The sequence below is a fragment of the Aythya marila genome (assembly GCF_965140915.1).
Source record: "Aythya marila genome assembly, chromosome: 2".
NCBI lineage: Eukaryota > Metazoa > Chordata > Aves > Anseriformes > Anatidae > Aythya > Aythya marila.
In genome coordinates this window covers 139415731-139428283 of record NC_139043.1, presented here as the reverse complement: position 1 = coordinate 139428283, position 12553 = coordinate 139415731, and positions in this window count along the sequence as shown.

Sequence of the window (12553 nt, the reverse complement as noted above, 5' to 3'; positions counted from 1 at the left end):
TATTGATGGAATACTTCAATATTTGGTGTCCTTGGCTGCTTTATTGATAATAATTGTGGATGACAAATACAGTCTAGAATAATCTGAGTGCTAGATGTACAGCTCAAAGTCAAGGTATGCTAGGAGACTTCTTGTACTTAGTTCACTCTACAGTTACCTCAGAGGGAAATCATAGATGAAAACTTGGAAGCGGTAGACCAATAATACAGCAAAGGCTATAATTTGACAAGTAAGCTATGATATCATTAAAAAAAAAAAAAAAAAAAAAAAAAAAAAAAAAGCAGTTTGTTAACATTAGGATACTAAAACTGTTAAATTGTTTTATTTATTTCACTCTTGCATTTCCTAGAGTGTGCTAGCAAGCCATACTCACCAAAGACATTATCTTTGAGCTATCAGCTGTAATACAGGGTGCTATCTGATTTCCTGAAGGACAGAAAAACAGTGTGTGCTTCTCAAATGGCTGAGTAAAAGGCTCTTGGTGAGGGATGAACTCCCGAGCATCAGGAAGAGCTTCTGAACTGTGACAACTCCTAACCAATGTGCTGGTAGATTAACCCTACTTCTCAGTTCTTCAGGAGAAACAGTTAGTCCCTCTACTTTTGTTTCACAAAACAGTGGAAGAAAATTACGAGTCATTTACTGGTCACATCTATTACCGCTTCTTTGTTTTGTTTTGTTTTGTTTTGTTTTAGTAGTGGTGGTGTTTTTTATTGTTGTTGTTTGTTGTTGTTTTTATTGTTCTTGCTTGTTTGTTTTGAGGAAGCAAAGCACAAGGCAAAGAGTTTTGCAAGTGTCAAGAGAACTATAGCTGAATAAAGGAGAACGCTGAAAAAAAGTTTTGAGAGATTTAGGAAAGTTGCCTGAGGGACTACTATTTTAGGATGTGGAATATGTTGTCACATGATAGTAATTCTGATGTTTTAATATTTTGTTACTTTTTAAAATTGCATAGCACTAATAGAAACTATTCTAATTGTTGGAAAATTAAAATATCCTTCAGTAAAAGCTACCAGGTGTTACCATTAAAGTTAACTAGTTTCTTTTGGGAGTAGAAAACTCTTTATTTATTTATTTATTTATTTATTTAAAAAAAAAAAAAAAAAAAAAAAAAAGGGTAGTTAATTACATTGTATTTCAGTAAAGTTATATGTAAGCAATGTCACCCAGTTAACCAATACATAACATGACTAAGATAACCAGTGACTACATAAATATTATCTTTTGGCAGCAAGGAACAGAATGCATTTTTCCTGCAATGAGTTTGAAGACATAATTATTAGAATGAATATGTTTTTCAAAAAGCTATAAGGAAAAATTTGAGTAGAATCAAAATCCTTGGTAAATCACATAATCTGTTCAAACATAATTAGTGAATTATAGCTGAGAATATTAACTTAGAATAGTTCAACCATCTTTTTGGCTGAATCTCAGTCTCTTACTTTATTATACTGTTCTTCTTGCAAAAATGTTATTACACAGAAAAAAAAAAAACTGACAATGGAAAATGTTGTAAAAGTAGAAATAATTTTTAATGTTTCATAGGATTATTTGTATCAGCCAGAATAATTAGATGCTTTTGACAACATACATTGAAACAAATGTATAAATAAAGACTATAAAGTCTTTAACCATGGAGACTGCAAGCCAATAATTCTTCATAGTGGATATCCCAGCAATGATTTTTCTAGAAAATCAAAGCTCCACATTTTGTTCTATTTTTCTAAAAGTGCTCAACCCTTTTAAAGTCAAGCCAAATTTTATCTATGAACCTATGTGCTTTATTAAATTCTAATGTTAATGTTACATGCGGGGGGAGGGAATCATATTGTGAATTATTTGTAGTGAATTATTGTGAATTATTTGTAGTGTTGATCTTGCAGGGACTAGGGTCAATGCCTAAAATGATTATGTGACATAAAGTGACATAATCAAACTTACCCTCTTTTTTTCTGATTAAGTTCTGTTGGATTATCCATATTCTTTGAAAATGTTAATATGTTTTGAAAAGGTACAGTAATATTAATGTAAGTATTAGAGAATCAGAAAACGTTAAGAAACTAAATTGAACAAATATTATCTAGAAAACATGGTATAATTATCCCATAGAGAAAGCATAAACTCTCTGTAAATATACATCATATATACATATAGATAAATATATATATTCACACAAAATATATTGAATATTTTGATGTATTATCCTTGTAAATAGCAACAACATCAAAAGAATATTTAAGGAACAGAAATGATAAAAGAATCTGAAGTTTCATGTAACAAACAAAATAGCAATAGTTGCAGTGTCTGTGTCAAGGTAGTCCACTTTTCCTTTGCTATATAGCTTGAAGAGTTCTTTTCTAGGGAAATCCCACCGCAAATGACTATTCCATCACATGAAAATTAATGCTAGTTATTTATGCTGAAATGTAGTTTCATGATTGGGACAATTAAGTAATTTGTTAACTCAAAAGGAAAAGGAATTCAGGATGGAGGAGCTGAGAGCCTCTAGGCTGAACTGCCTAACTAAGACAGTATTGCCTGAAGAATCATTGTCTTTGTTATAAAGGAAGCTAACAGCAACCCCTGCATTTCTGCTGCTTAATACTTTTCATTATGATTAATGCTTTTGCCCTTCTGCTTGAAGTGTATCTCTGCTGTTTGGAAAGGAAGTGTCTTATAGGCAGTGATTTTTTTTTTTTCTTGTAATATAAAATGCAATCTGTTATCTGGTAATATATAATCTCACAAGAATTACCATTTTAATTTCACTATTTGCATTCCTTGTGAAGTGTCACAGACCTTGCACAAATGCTAAGGCCCAGATCACATCACTGCCACAATAAATTGATTATACCAGAAGTTACCCATTCAGTTGTAGTATAGTGAGAAGAAGAATAAATATGGAATTAACTTCAATTACATGATTATATAGTGCTTTTCTCTACAAATTTTAGCCTCCTTCTCTACAGCGAGGAAACATAAAAGAGGACAGAACCTTGCAACATGAAGAGCTACGTCCTTATACCATGAACTAAAAGGACAGAAGAGTGATGTTTTATTATGAGTGCATTCATAGCACATAATTAACATTCCACTAAAATAATTATAACTTGAAATGGAAAAGATATTTTAAAGGAAAAAAAAAATCCAGTTGATTCTTGATGGTCAGGGAGAAGTTTCTTAGTGCCTTCCATAGTGCAAAATCTCATTTGTTTATAGTTAATATTTAACATTACTCTACAGCGCACATTGTGCTTTGTTTAAAGCAACCTGAGTCACTACATGTGACTAGAGTCACTAGGTCTTCTAGACCTAGACAGTTGGCTTTCTGCACCAGCATTAACAACTATAATTGTGTTGGTACCTCAGAAGGGAAGAAGTCTGGGACAGTTTCAAAGGCACCTTTCTTGATCTTATGTTCACTTTTTTTTCTGTTGCAACAGATGGAAGAATCCCCTTGAACTTCTTCATATGGGTGGCTGATTATTAAAGTTAGTCAATCACATAGTAAAAATGAATTGCCAACATCATTGATACATGACTTTGTATAAAGGAGAGTCAAAATACAAATTTGGTCCTATATATTTGTGTAAATTTATAAAAGAACATGACACAATTATATTTTCTAGAAAAAGTACCTCTCTTGGAGACAGATGATACAAGTTCTATTCCCAGATGTTCTGCTTGATTGCTCAGGAAACTTATTTGGTCAGGTGGATATTAGTTTCTTCATAAAAGGGAAAGGATGCTTATTGCCTTCATGTTTTTCTTAATATTCTTACTGAAGACTGTTGTCATTCTTTAATTGTACAAAGAAACATAATTAGACAGAAACTAAACAAGCGGACTTCTGAACCAGTAGACTTCTTATTTGTGATTGCACTTGTATAAGTGACTGCCTCCAACAAAAGGATAAAAAGTTTAAGTGAGAAGCTGGAAAGTCCTTGGCTTACTGTAAGCACTGCTCTGCAACAATTAAAACATCAGCATATTATCAGCACTCTTCTCATCCTAATCCAAAACATAGCACCCTACCAGCTACCAGGAGGAAAATTAACTCTAACCTAACTGAAATCAGGACGGTCATATTCCACTTAAATATGAATCTGCTAAAATTATGTATTTTAAACAGCTAAAACATCTAAAAGGTTCTAAATTTAAGACCTATTTTGTTTCTTTTTCCCCTTCATTCTCCCTATTCAATGTGATTGTCTCCGTTACCAACTAAAGACATTCCTGAAACTGTGCTTGAGAAGCCCTCAAAGCATCTTAAAGGACTGATGAGTCAGAAAATAATGGGAAGCAAGAAATGAAGTAAACAATAAGGATATTTTTTTTTTCAAGTGAATTGTCCTTAAACATGCCTCATGCTAGAAAAGCACAGATAAAAGAACTTTTTCTCATTGAGGATGAACAAATTATAACACTTCTCTATGGGCTAGCAATCCACCTTTCAAGACTGCTATGTTTCTTGAAGGACTCATTATATGTTGGGATTAAAATGTTTCAGGTCTTAGAATAGGCATATCTGAGGGATTCCCAAAAAACAGGATTGCTGAAATGTTCTCAAAATTAGTTGGAGAAGGATCGAATCTCAAATTTATTTTCCTTTTGTTCCAAGCATATATATATTTGTATTGTTTTCCTGTTCTTTCTCATCTTTACATAAATGTCATAAAGGCCATTTTTACTTGTTGGTATAAGGGTATGCCTGCTCCTTTCTCAATTTTCTGAAGTGTTGTTAATAAAAGCCAACTGAATAGAGAGTGCTCCTGGCAATTCTAATTATAGGATAATTTGAATGTTATTGAAGGGAAAGGGAATGTCCAAATAGTGAATGACAGAACAGAACAAGAAAGGTAGACAACTGACCTTGATTACAACCTAGAATTGTCACTAAACATTACACAAATCCTTACAAACTGCTGTTTCATAAATTATTTGTGACACTTACAATAAATATTTAACTAGATCTCCTGTGGTGTATTTAAAGCAAAGTGAAAATGTCTTTAAATTAATAAGATAAAACGGTACTTATTATGGTCCTAACAAACTCTCATGTAGCATTAATATGATACCTTACATCTATACTGAATTCCCATAGGCTCATGTACTTCTGCAGATTTCTATTCATTTTTTCAGGATTTTGTTTGCTCTTTGGAACTACATTAATATGCCAGTTCATACATTTTGAGCCTTCATGTCTTTCTTTTGAGTCTTATTTATTCTTAGATGTTTATAGCATCACTCATGCTATTAATTTAATTATTTTCCTTAATATTGGCTAGAAAAGCAGTCAAAATCAGTAATGTGGTGGGGTTTTTTTTTTGTTTGTTTGTTTGTTTTTTAATGTAACTTCAGAAATAATTTTATAATTAGCATATTGCTATAACTAGCATGCTGACCTGAATTACTAGACAACGTGTTGTTTTTGATGTTGTTCCATTTGGGAGAAGAAATTAACAATTAAAACTTGGTATCATTAGTTCAATTCTGTTTCTTTCTAAGAATAAATAAATATGCTCAGATTATGAGAATATACTTGTTTACTTATTAAGAACAAGTTTTTGTTTGTTTGTAGTTTTTTGACTTTTTTTAAATTTTCCTCAGCATAACTCTAAACTTCTGCCTTCTACAATTCTGACCTTTTTAGGTTTTCCAAGAACCCCTGCTATGTTGGAGACTGCCCACACAGTTAAGCACTGCTTCCTAATAAACTAAAATTAAAATTTAAGAAAAAGGCTTAACTGTTAGTTTACCAATAGAATCCTTCTAACAGTACAGTCAAAGTACAATACAAATCAAACAAAAAAGTCTTGCTCACTCGTAAGGTGGAGATTGTAAAGGAAGTGATTATACGATAGGATTTCAGCATGACAAAAATCTGAGCTATTGCTTTTAAAGTTAGAAAATTCTGAACAGAGTGGTTGATTCATCTATGTTTTAAAAGTAGCATTACAGTGCAGTCTGGCACTCCTACAATAATTGTTTTTCTTCCTAAATTATGCTGTAGTATAATAAGAAAGTAAGAAGTAGATGTCTTGATGTTAGAGAGTTGTCCAAAGTGGATACATATATATCTTCTTTCATTCCCAGAATGTCTCACCAGAGCATGCTAAATATCATAACTCGTTTAAATAAGCCCAACTTTAATTTCTAATTGAATGTTATCTTCTTTCACAGTTCTTTTAAAATCTCATGGCTGATCCTTTTTGTATATCCAGATACAGTCCAGAATGCCTCAGTAAGGGATTACCTGGATGCATTGAAATGTGTTAATGCTCGGGTGTGCTGAGAACTCATGCTTTTTATTTCCTAGGCAAATGCTCTAATCACAACTGTTATGCAGGAAAAAAAAATAAAATAAAGAAATTAAACACTGCAGGCAGTAGTGTTAGTGCGGCTGTCTACAGGACAACTCTGGCTATATGGTAATTTGCCTGGATACCTTGTAGCCTGGGAAACAATAAAGTCTCTTTCATATTGCTTTGTAAGTCTAGCCACTTAGGCTAAGTTGGAAGTACTAGCTCTAGATACCAATTTGGGACTCATGTAATTTTAGGTATTATCTAGACAGACTAAATCTCATGTAAAATGTATAACTTTGCACAAAATGACAACCTGAGCCAAATGACATTTCAAACCCCATGTAATACTTTTTGCATGTCTGACAGTTTTGGATACAGCCAGTTTTTCCACAAGATGCAATAGTAATTTTTCACATTACATTGTACATTATTGGCAGCTTCTGTCATCCTACACAACAAATGTATCACCTATTCAGTGTTACTCAGCAAGTCAACACTCCTTAATTAGACAGAAAGGTAATTACTATAGATCTCATTGTGATGAGTTTCCTCTCTCCTCTAATGAATAACTTATTTTTTTAAGGCAATCCTTCAAGGAAAGTCCCCATTGCCATGGCAAATGTGGAGTTTGGATGCCCTAGGAATGTCTGCCCCTACAGATCCAATGTCAGTTTGGCCAGGAAAAACAAGACAAGCTTTGTTCTCCCAGCTCTTTGCTGTGTTCTGTTCATCTGACTAATAAAGCTTCTAAATGGATGCACAAGAACTGTACTAGTCTTGTTAAATAGCTTTTTTTTTTTGAAATAAATTTCTTAGAATTGTCAGAGATGGACAATTCTGATAAATTATTAAAATTCCAATTTCTAATCTGTTCTACATCTCAATTATACAATTCTGCTGAGGTTTCTGACCTTATATTATTTTAAAGTATTGGTTCCTTTAATCCTTGGTGAAGTTCATCTCAGTGAGAATGCTCCAGATTTTGGTGAGTTTTCCTGGTATCTTACCTATTCTGTGGAAAAATATTTTGTTTTAGACAGCCTTTCATCTCTGACATCTTAGATGTTAAAAATAGCTCTGTAAAATGAATATTTTGTAGTTGCTGGTCAAAAATAAATAAAATAAATAAAATATATAATTGATTATATTTATCTTTTGGTCCTTCCTGGGAAACTTCTAGCTATTGTCATAGGCTTTGTTTTAGTAACACCTGTAAATTCTCCAGATATTTTCTTACGTTTTATTTTTCAGTTATTTTCTCAGACTGAAACTACTTGTGCCTTTCCAAACCTTATCCCATCATCTTTTGGTGATAACACAAACTCAGAATGTCTTCACTGAAGCGTAAAACACAGGATTGATCTTACTACCAAAATTCTGAGTGCAAAAGACTCTTTTGGTGAAAATAGTGATAGCCTGTTTTTCTTTATTCTCATCAATGAAAAAAAAAAAGGCAGAATTCTTTTTTTTTTTTTTTATGACAGAATTCAGACAGCAGAGACGTTCTTTCCAGTAATTTTATATCTCTTTCAGTCAGCATCCAAATCTTAGACTTCAGTCTTCTTCCATGTACTGCAGTTTTTTGCTTTCTTATGTTTCCTTGAGGTTCCGTCACATTTGTGTTTTCCTTCACTAAATGCCTTCTTTTTAAAACAAAGAGTGACCAAGCCTCCTTGCTCACTCTTACCTCCAAAGACTGGGAGGGATCGCTGTCACCATGAGACTGTCATTTCATTCTTTCTCAATTCAGCAGAAGTCATTTTTTAAGACTGTAACAGTAGACTTAATTGTAAAGTTGCTTTTAACCATGACTGCCCCTGTCCTGCAGACTCTGCACAGTGGACAGATGTAATGTGAGGATGTAAATGTAAAGAGAAAACAAAATATAGAGGTTCATACAGTTGCCAGAAGCATGGCATGAACTGAGTTGTTTGTTTTACTTACTGCTGTTCATTGGAAAGTGATTCAGCAGAAGACTAAGCAGGTGTGGTGTTGGCCAGCGGAAAATTTTGAAATCCAGCTGCATCATTAAAGCAAATCAGAAATACTGAATAGATATTTTCTGAGTAATCAAACAGGAAGAAATATTCAGGTATTGCATTACTCACTGCTGACTTGAAATGTTTGGGCATGATCAAAATGATTTATTTTTCTACTGCTGTTCTGCAGCTGCCTGGTCTCAAAGATATGCTTTAAACTGTTTGACAGGAAGAATTGTTTGACAGGATTGACTGTATTATTTTGAATTTTAATTCTGAAGAATTGGAAATGCTAGAAAGGGGCTAGAAATAGGTTATCAACAAATGAGTAGCAGTATAAATCTTCCCTGCATCTTCACACAACATGTACCCATTGTGTTAGCTGCAAAAATTATGTGACCAAGAAAATAAATAAATAACTGAGGTTGTCAGATCACTTGCAACTTATGTAGATTTTCATATTTATAAACTAGCCTATACCTTATTGAACCAAAGAGACTTTTGAATTCATCATCGCACAGACATGAATTTACTGCTGGATTTCAGACACTTACAGAAGGGTGAAAATTCTTCTGGAGGTTTGATGGACTGTATTTGGCAGCACAAAGCCAGAGTTGCTCCCTGCTTTATCAGTCCTCTGTACTCTGAACCATGGCTTCTCTTCATCTAAAGCTGTGATGATGAACCATGAACCTTTACCCCACCTCATCAGTGCAGGCAGAGCTGCAATTGCAGTACCGTGTACCATGGGATCTTCTTTTCTTTTTTTCATTTAAGGTCTCTCCTCTCTAAATTGGTGAAGAGCGAAGAATAAACCAAAACTGTGAAATTTACTAAACACTGTGAGGCAGTAGAGCTTCCATTGTGTATTGGTGAATAGTGTCGGGGAATGTGTGTATGAGAAGAAATACATGTGCAAAAATTTCAGCAGCAGCAAACAGTTGTAAAGTGCAGACATTGTCTTTCAAAGTTCAAAGTATAAGTAGGAAAATATTTTCTTGCTTCACTTTTCTACTGCTTAAGAACACTTTTACAAAATCACTGTAGAAAGTATGACTCCATCAATAAATTTCTTTTTGGAGGGGATCTATGAAGCCCTCAGAATTTGTCTAGCAACTGGATCAAACAGGATAAATGAGAACTGTGGATCATTTCAAATACGCATGGAGAGGCTGTATCCTTTAAACTAAAATAAATCTTATGGCTTGTGTGCATTTGCATGTGTTCTTTTTTGAATATCTGCCTTAATATATATATATGTGTAAACAGTGCAAGACTCAAGTGGTAAAAGATAGAATGCATGTTCATGTTATTAAAATACCAAAGCAGAAGACGATGAAAGATATGAGTATCACCAGTTTTCATAAACCTGAGATTTTTAGTATACATATTATCCACTGTCACCGACTTGGAGAAGAAACATAACTTAAGCTGAGCCACAGCTAAATTACACAGAGTTGGAACAAAATGTTGACACCACCAAAGTAAAGAAAATTTGGTAGAGTATGCCCTCTTCTTTCCTCTTGCACTGTGACTCAGTTAGGAACTTTGCATCTAGGTTTCTTTTAACTGAAAGAAGTCAGCTTGGTATTTGGTCCAATTGTTCTGCTTTTCACCAAAAATAATGATATAAGAATTGAGACATGGCTCAAATGTAGTTAATGATTCTTGAGGCCAAACAAAATATTCTATGTTCTTCTCCAGTTTCTCCAGTTATAACAACAGATAGAGGGGATTAAAAAAAAAGACATCTCTATTTTTCCATTTCCTCAGTAAACTGTCTGAAGAAAGACATATGAGATGAAGATATGAAAATAGAGCAGTTGTTTGTTTGTTTGTTTGTTTGTTTTCTCAGAGTTTTTTAAACTTTTATTTTGTTTTTATTTCTGTATAAATTAATAGTAATGCTTAAGAGACAGAACTATATATGTCTTTTGACTTATAACACCAATGTGACAATTCACAATTTTTGGAAATGCAGAATAAAGATTCAGGCTCAGTTTCCAGTATTTTATATAAAGCTGTTCTTTCCATTTTAAATGCTTGCTTTCCTGTGAATGGTTCCTTCTTAGAATATATTTTCTGAATACAATGAACATAACTTTTTTTAATAAAAAGTGTTCAGATTGATAGACTGTGATCTTTTGCTAATACTGTATTTCACATGTAATGGAGATACCAGCTTCCCATATAAAACTTCTCTATAACATTTACCAGTCTTACTTTGTTAATTTTGTATTTTTATTCCTGATGTTGTTGTTCAGCACAATACAGTTCCTAAGATCTGTTATACGGGTTTGTTTGTTTGCATACAGGTAAGGTACCAACCACATTGTTCACATGCTTAGCAATCATTCTGTTCTTGCATATATATATATTATAGGGACTATATATAATATATATATATATTATAGGGACTGAGTGTTAAAAAAGGCCCCAGTCTGAATAATGAAACCACTTGGTACATAAAGAAAACGGTCTATTGTCCTTTCATTTAAATCTTTCACAAATACATCCCTTTATTTGACATGTTTCTTTTAATATATGTTTATATTCAAAGAATAGCTGTAGATTCTGAAAGGTCCCATACTGGTTGTTTGATTTTTATGCGTTTTAATGGGCAGTGTTAAAAAAAAAAAAAATCATTAAAGAAGGTTGTGTATAGAGATGGAATATTAAAATAAATAAATAAATAAATAAATCTTTAGATTAAGATAAAATGTCCATGGTAATATAAAATGGAGGGTTACACCCCTCTCTTCATGTAGGAATCATTCCATTTGCTCTCAGATTAATAGTACTTAAATTGTTTTCACTAATCTCTTCAAGACCTTCAACTGTCCAGTTAGGTCTCATGTTTTCTCTGGCAGAGAAATCAGGTCTCCTGCTATGATCCTGCTAAGATTTTTATTTCCTGTCAGTGCCAAGTACAGCTAGTCTCAGGATAGGAAACTGACCCTCAGACATAAACTGTTTTTTCAGAACATCGTCATTAAAGAATAATTAATCACAGAAGAATATCACTACTCAGTAGACTCCTAAACTACCAAAGATGAAAATGTGCATATCTATGAAAATTAGGATGGAGAGAAATTTATGTAACCAGTAAAGCAATAAATTTCTTAGAACTTCTTTATAATGCTTTAAACCAGAAGACAGAAAAATCACCTGGTATCTGAGATAAGACAGTTGATGGCTTTGATATTAATTTAAGGTTGGTAGAAATGGTTTATTTTGAGTCTTTGGCATGAAAGACTTCAAAGGTTTCTAGCTATTCCTACCACAAAATAGTTTTCCCATGATTCCAAAAGTGATTTTGGAACACATTTTTCTAACAGAAATGGTACTTCTCATCCAGCTTATACATACAGTATATGTATTCTGCCATACACTACAGTGGTAGAATAGAGATATATACAAATCTGATGGAAAAAAAAATAAAAAAATCCTAATGTCTTTCTTTCTTTTCTTGAACAGCCTATTGAAAACAGGAGAAAGAATATGTAGGGAGCAGAAGTTCAGCCTTCTGACTGATGCTTACTTTTTCTACAGGTGTCTACATCTTCTAAATTTTCTTGTACACTTGAATCATATGGTGTGACAGCAGCAATTCTTTTGGTTCAAATAGCTTTGTCACATCCTTTGACCATGCCTGACAGAGGTCAACATATGCAAAATAAGGACCTATGTCTTACAGAAGAAGGTGAGCATGTGGAAATATATATATATATTATTTCCAACAGGTTCCAGTATGCCACTGGGTCACTGTGGATCAAAAACTATTTTTGTGTTTAAACCTGTATGAAAGTGCCTGTGTATCAGTAATCTGCACAAAACAGTGTGGCTTAAAAGAGAGAAAGCATTTCAACGGTGTTTACATAAAAACAAGCAAACAAACAAAAAAAACACACACACACACAAAAATTGTATTTCTTTTTCTCCTATGCTAAACTCACAAACTCACAAAGGTGTAGTTACAGAGCTTACGGAGAAAACTACATGTCAATATTCAATATCTTTTAAAAGCAATTTTTGTGATTGCTTCTTAAGCATTCTGGGAAATCCTTGAGGATCATGGTGATGGTCATTCCACAGCGTGTCACAGGTTGTATCTGTCTCTTTCCCCCCTCTTCAGCTATTACTCTCTCTCCCAATCTTCCCGTGATTCCCAGATATTCTTCTTTTTCCTCTCCTGTCTTGATTGTCCTTGCATACTTATTTAATAATCTTTATAGATTTCTTAAACCTTTACTTGAATACAGTTTA